The following is a 7211-nucleotide window of genomic DNA, read 5'->3' as shown; positions in this document are numbered from 1 at the left end:
CACTACACAACAGCTGGTATCTTGCTCAGTCTGCTTTAACAATAATACCACTTAGCGCTTCTCATCAGGTGATCTCAAAGCACATTACAAAGGAGTTCAGTTTCATTATCCCCACTTTACAGATGGGGTAACTGAGGCACCAGGACAGGAAATTACTCACCCCAGGTCACCAGCAGAGTCAGGAACAGAACACAAATCTCCCAAGACCCAGTCCCGCGCTCTAACCACAGGGCTTTACAAGGCTCTCTCTCTATATATAGATATATTTATCTATATAGATATATCCTTTTGATAGTGAATCTGGTGCCAGATTGACAGTCCTAGAGACTCAAAGTCTCTATTAATCCACAGAACAGGGCTGGTGTGGCACAGACAGTGCACTGCAAGCTTCCCTGTGCCCTCAGAGAGCTGTAACCCCAACGAGCTCAGTGGGTCACAGCAAGGTTCAGTCTCCGCAGCCCAGTTACTGTTTGACATCTCTGCTGACTTGGCCTGCAGAGGGTGATGTTGGTGCCAACTGCTCCCGTTGGAGATGGTGATTTGGGATGTGGCTATTTGTATATTTGACAGCCGCCGTTTACATGCCTCACTTTATCCTTTCAGTAAAAATCCTTTGCTTCCATTCTTTTCCGATTGGGCCTTTCCCCTCTATGTTACCATGTATCATTTCCCCACAGGCCCCAGCCCGCTCTCATCCTCCTTTCCACACCACTTCATCATTCTCTTCTCCTCCCCAGTTTTGTCTTCACTGGTCCCACCTCCCGTCTATTTCTCCCTTTCTCTTGAGTAGTTCACCTTCCAAATGTGGGGGTGAAGCGTCTTTTGGAGAATAGGCAAGTGATGGGCAATACCTTTGAGAGTGTCATCCTCCAAATAAGGTTTCACTGCCAGCCCTGGAGGACCTTGAAGAAGAGCTCGGTCGTTCTCCCTCTCAACCTCCCTCAGACGTATCACTGCAAATATGACAGTGCTCCAGGGCAGAGATCCATCGGCCTCCAGGACAGATTGGCTAGGAGTCTGTTGAGGCTTCCTAGAGTCAGAACTTAAGTCAGTTTGGTTCTGAGGGCATCTTGCTTTGGTCTCAGCTGGCTTATTGACAGCAGAGAGGTAACTGGGTTGGAGAGCCAAGGGTAGAGCGGCCTCTCAAACATGCAGTTTTAATTGACTTGAATGTTTTTCTTTAAAATGTGTTTAATTTGGGGGCATTAGGGCTGTTTTCATTCATTGTCCAAGCAATCGCATGGGCAAAAAGGAAGGGACTTGCAATCAGATTTGCTTATTTAAAGGATTTATCAGTTTAACGTGTCCGGCAGTTTTCTTATTTCAACCAGTTGGTACACAGGGTCATATCCATTTAACAGATTCCATCTGTCCTTCTGCATTCCTCTTGAAGGAGGCCCCAGTGCATTCAGCAGCTGTATAAATTGGCATGGAATAACTTTACACTCCAACCGCGCTTAGTCTCACATTTGGCATTTAAGTGGATTTCATGGTATTGACATTCACATTCCCTAAGAAAAAGCACGGCAAAAAACACTGCCTGGGTGCTAAACTGGTCTTACCACAGCTCTACATTACATATATATATTTCCAGTGCTAAGAGCAAGGCAGCACAAAAGCACAGTATTCTATATACGGAAGATTATAGATATTTTTCAACATTTTACCTGTCAGGTACTGAATAGCTCAAGGGGATTGATAACAAGCTAAGGAGCCTTTCACCTAGCCAGTAAGTTGCTGGGTTGAATCCAGCCCTGGGCAACAGGGTTCAAAAAATTACCATCTGATGCCTGCTTAGTGGCTTATGCAAAATAAGTTATTGGTTTCAGTCCAGTGGGCAGGGGTCCATGCATCTGCGAGTCACTTCCACAAGTGACTCCATTGCTGGCACTCACTGAAGGGAGAGGACAAGGACTACACAGAGATGGGTCCCTTGAGGTTAGCTGGCATAGAAGCTTGCACTACCCGTGCGGCATCTGCTCTGTGGCTACAGAGAAGCACTCAGACAGTGGCTGTGTCAGTCTGGCACCTTTCTCTGAAGAGCCCTTGTTCTTTCTTCTCTTCCACATTGTGAAATGTTGAGTCTTCTGTACTTTCCTTTCCATCCCTGTGCTTTGTGTCTCGTTGTGCTGCTTACAGGGTCCCTCAGAAACACGGATTGCCCAGCATAGGAAGAACCTCTGAACAGCACAGCACTTCCATCCGGGAGGCACAGAATTACACACACCTCAGCTCCCGTCTCAGACATGTGGAGGTGAGCTCACGGGCAAAGCCAGATGGGTGGGTCTTACCCAATAACAGGTTGAAGCAACCACAGCGTTTCTTCACGAGAAGACCCTGGAAGGGGAAAGAGGCCCCAGCACAGGTAGGGAGGTGAGTGGCCATTTCATATCCAAGGGGGCAAGGATGGAGTCGGGGCTTGTCGGGGGAGGGGAGGGTGCTAAGACATGGCAGGTAGGGAGGCTACAGGTGGAGCAGGGCTGGGAACATACCAAGGCCCCTTTGGGGAGCTGTTGATGGGGGAATTACACTCAGACTTTCTACAGGGACTAGGGATTTGGGGACACAAACGGGCCTGGTTTTCAGAGGGCAGGTGAGTGGCATGTGCTGAAAGGCAGGCCCCTTTGAAGCCTCTCAAGCTGGGCACCCAAATGTCTGGTTACTTTGGAAGGCCTTGACCTTAGGCTGCAGAGGGGGCCTGGGCCTGCTGAGGAGAGGAGGAAAGCTCCCGAAGGAGAGTGGAGTGTGCCCGGCAAAGGAGGGGAGCTGAATCAGGTCCAGCTAAAAAGGGCAAAACCAGCAGCTTATTACAAGAGCCCAAGCCCTGAGCAGGCCGTCTGGTATGGGGGAACCTGCTCTTGTCCATGCCCACTCGAAGCAGAGCTGGCTTTCTCTCTGCTTAGATCCTTTCCGAGAACAGCTGAGTGGGCGCGTTTGTGCCCGAATCTGAGCTTCTCTGTTTGCAGCAGCAGCTCGGGATGGCTGCATTACTCATGAGTGGGATGTGCAGCATCATCCCTCATGAATGAAAGTTAAAAAAAAATAACAAATCACACCGCCCACTACCAGGCACTCTATAAATACCATAGCAGGGGGTGTCTGCAGAGGAACTGGAGGTGTCAGCTTCATGGCATACTTACAGAGCTGCTCACGTAACTGGATTAGCAGCCAGTGTGGCAAAAGTCTGATCTTTTTGAAGGGGTCTAAACTAACACAATGGGTTCCGTTCTACTCGGTTATGCCCAGGCCACCCCACCGATCTCCATGTGGTTGCGAAAGTTTCTCTCTGTCCGGTTCCCTTTTCCCATCTTCCTAGTGGATGGGCAGTTATACGTTTGCCTTGTGGTAGTGCCTAGAGGCCTTCAAGCAGCAATCAGGGCCTCAACGTACTAGACACTGTACACAAATGTCATGACAAGACCATCCCTGCCCCGGAGAGCTTGCAGGCCAAGTACAGCTGGAGGAAGGCTGGTACCGCCCCCTGCCGTGAACAGTGAGAAATTGACCATAGCTTTTATGTGGGACATGCAGAGCTGGTGCAAGAATAGGAACAGGAGAAAATGTTTCTAGTCGTGTCTGGAATGGATGGATGAGTTCTAGAATAAAGGTACGAGAAACTGATTTATAATAAAAAACCCTGCCCTGTAGCTTGAACCAAGTGGGGAGAAGAGTCCATAATCTGATCTTGGGTGCATCCTGTATAAACACGGAGTAGCTCCACTCTGGATTTACACCCTGTGCGACTGAAGTCAGAGCTTGGCCCTTTAAGGCTCCAAGCCCCTGCCTATAACTTTTTAAAATCCAGAGAGCAAAAGTTTTTGTTCATGAAGCAAAATAAATAATAATTAAAAAAATCACACCGTGGCACGAAGAGACCTTTCTATTAAGACAGCTGTTTGTTTTCACTCTTGCGGAGAAGGAACATAGTTACTTGGAGAATGCCGCTGGGGAGAAGTCAGGGATGCGCCGTACAGAGATAGTGGCAGAGGGAGAGGAGGGCTGAGAGAGGCAGAGCACTTTGGACAGTGGTTAGCAGAAGGCCACGCAGCAGCCCGGAGAGGAGGCAGACTCCACTGCTGTGGGCTTCTGAGTCGCTTTTACAGACGTCTCTCCCTAAATAATAAACGAGGTCCTTGTTTAGTAAATAATGAAAGTGTGTAAGTGCAGCGAGTCTCTGCTTTGCACTGAAGCGTATGAAAGGAGCATCAAGGAAATGGGGCCTCTTTCCCCTTCGGAGCGATGCAGCAAACCGGCTCAGCCCATCATGCCCATTTGTAACCCTTTCAAGACGGGTGATCGCCGGGTACCGCGTGCACAGCCCCAGCATGCACCTGGTTCCAAGGATACCGAGCAACACTAGACACAGGAAACTGGCCTCTTCCACCGCACAGAAATTGAGCTCGGATTGCCAGAGCGCATAGGTCTTCAGCTGCTCTCCCTCTAAGCTGCCTTCTCTGGGATCTGTGGGGAGGGTGGCACAGAGGCGAGCCGTGCAGTCCCTATGTCCGCTGGAGACCACCCCCTCCACACACACATGCACTTTGGGAGAATCCTCGGAGGGGAAGTTAAAGCTAGGCTCTGCTCCTGGGCATCGTGAAGAGAATAGAGAGGGACAACGAACCTGCCAGTTCCTCTCCGATTCCAATGAGAGGAATGGGCTCAGCTGCTCCAGTTTTTGGGACAGATTCCAGGGAGAGAAGGGGGAGCCCAGTTAGTGGCTGGTCCCTTCAAGGCCACTGCCAACTGGTGCAGGTTACAGCAGCCCTCCAGGGCTGGGGCAAAGAGAATCAGGGAGCAGGTTAGACCCCTCCTCCCCATGCTCAGTACAGACCGGATGCAGCTGAGAATCCAGCTCACAGTGTTTGTAAAACAGGGAGCCCTGCTGGTATATTGCAATGGTGGTCAGCCAGATAAAGGCAGTGACAGCAGCATGGCTGGCTAAGATCGCTGCTCTCACAGCCACTGCCTCCCATTCAAGCACGTGAGCTGTAAGCCCTGCATGGAGCAGGACTCTTGAATAGGGGGACAATCATAGAATATCAGGGTTGGAAGGGACCTCAGGAGGTCATCTAGTCCAATCCCCTGCTCAAAGCAGGACCAATCCCCAATTAAATCATCCAACAGATTTTTGCCTCATATCCCTAAATGGCCCCCCCTCAAGGACTGAACTCACAACCCTGGGTTTAACAGGCCACTGCTCAAACCACTGAGCTATCCCTCCCCCTAATGCACCAGGGCTTGCAAGGAGGCCCATTGGGAAGGCAGGGAGGAGAAATCTGGAATAAGTGCCATGAACACCCAAAGGGACATTACGTGTTTGCAGGCTTTTGGCGGAGATGGGGAATGAAGGGGTAGGGTCATAAGCAAAGTCAAATCAGGAAATAAGAGACATTCACTCTCATGATGTTACTCCGTGAACCTGAACCAACTGAGCGCAACTCAAAATGAGCAGGGCTATCGGTAATTCTTCCCTGCATCCGGTTTGATTGCTGCTGGAGTAGTACGAGCCCCAGCAACCATCTTTGCACTGAGACCCTGCTCTTGCCTGGATCAATATAGTTATTATGTGATGTATAATAAGCACCTTACTTATGTGCTCCTACACTGGGCATAGCCAAAAAATTCAGCACTCCCTAAGCCTTCCTTCATGGGGAAAACAATTAAACACAGATGTAAAGATACCACTGGAGCCTGTTCTGCCTCAGTATTGCCCTTTTGTTTTAACCACGTAGGGTTAAGATTTTAGATGGGTGGTGTCTTCCTCACAGGATGAAACTAAATTATTTAGCTCTGTTCAGCTACAAAGCACTTTACAACCAATCGATTCAGCCTCACAACAGCCCTGTGAGGTAAGTACCATTATCCCCATTTCTCAGACAAGGGGTCCGAGGAAGAGGTCAAGTGACTCACTCAAGGAAAAAGAGATTGTAAGTGCCAGTACTGGGATTAAACTCCAGGAGTTCATAGGACTGGAGCCAGGCAGGGGCCACTAGAAGGACAGCTTACTTGTGTACGGCAACTTGAGTTCTTTGAGATGTTTTGTTGCTCTATGTTTTCCCCAGTAGGGTGGGAGTGCACTGACCTATGAGCTCTTGACCGGAGATTTAAATTAGCAGTGTCCATGGGCCCGGTCCTGCACACTACACAACCTTGTGCTCCACAGCGAGAGTATATAGGGGAGAAGTAGACCCTTCGCCACTCCAGCTCCTTCTCAACTACTGAGCCTAGAAGCCTGTCAGCAGAGGGGAAGGAGGGTGGGAGGTGGAGCATCCCTAGCAACAAAACATCTGAAGAACTCAAATTACTGTACAGGTAATAAACCTCTCCTTCTGCTCCACCACAGGAGACTCCAAGCAGTAACTCAGTGCATAGACAGGAGCGGAGGAAGTAGATCCAAGACCGTTTGAGGACAGCATCAAAGTTGTGTCGGTCTTGAATGCAGGTAGGATTGCGTAATGCTTGGAGAACATATGAACTGAGGACCAGGTAGAAGGCCTGTAAATTTCCACGATGGGAATGTCTTTAAGAAGGGCTATGGAAGTGGATTGAGCCTGGTGAAGTGGGCCATCATTCTGTGAGGCGTCTGCCCCGGCGGCTTTGTAGCAGGCTAGGATGCAATCTGAAACCCACTTTGGCAGTCTCCGTATGGAAACGGACTGCCACTTCATTCTTTCAATGAAGGGAACAAACAGACTGGGGGAATGGACAGGGAATGGATCGCTTGATGATTATGGATCACTTGATCGAAGACCTAAGCATTCTCCTCCTGCCCAGACAGAAGGCAAGAGCCCTTCTAACACCTCAGCTGTAGAAACTAGCATCTTCTCTTGAGGGATGGGGTATGGGATAAAATACTGGCAGACAGATATCCTGACTGATATGAAAGTCTGTCACGCCCTTTAATAGAAATTGAGGATGCGGGCACAGCACACTTTGTTATGGTATAAGGTAGCATGTGGGGGGTCAGCCAGGAGCACCCAGAGTTCACCCATCCTTCTGACGGAGATGATGGCTACCAGGAATGAAGTCTTAAGGGAGAGATTAAGGAATGAACAGGTACCCATAGGCTCAAATGGAGAGTTCTTTGAGGTGTTGAGGACCAAATTGAGGTCCCATGGAAGTTCCAGACATGAGGAAATAAAAATAGATAAGCCCTGAAGGACTCTGGCTGTGGGTGGGTGGACATAGACGGGAAGGCTCTCGATAAGCGA

The sequence above is a fragment of the Chrysemys picta genome, chromosome 18, assembly GCF_011386835.1.
Source record: "Chrysemys picta bellii isolate R12L10 chromosome 18, ASM1138683v2, whole genome shotgun sequence".
NCBI lineage: Eukaryota > Metazoa > Chordata > Testudines > Emydidae > Chrysemys > Chrysemys picta.
This window is presented reverse-complemented; position numbering follows the sequence as displayed.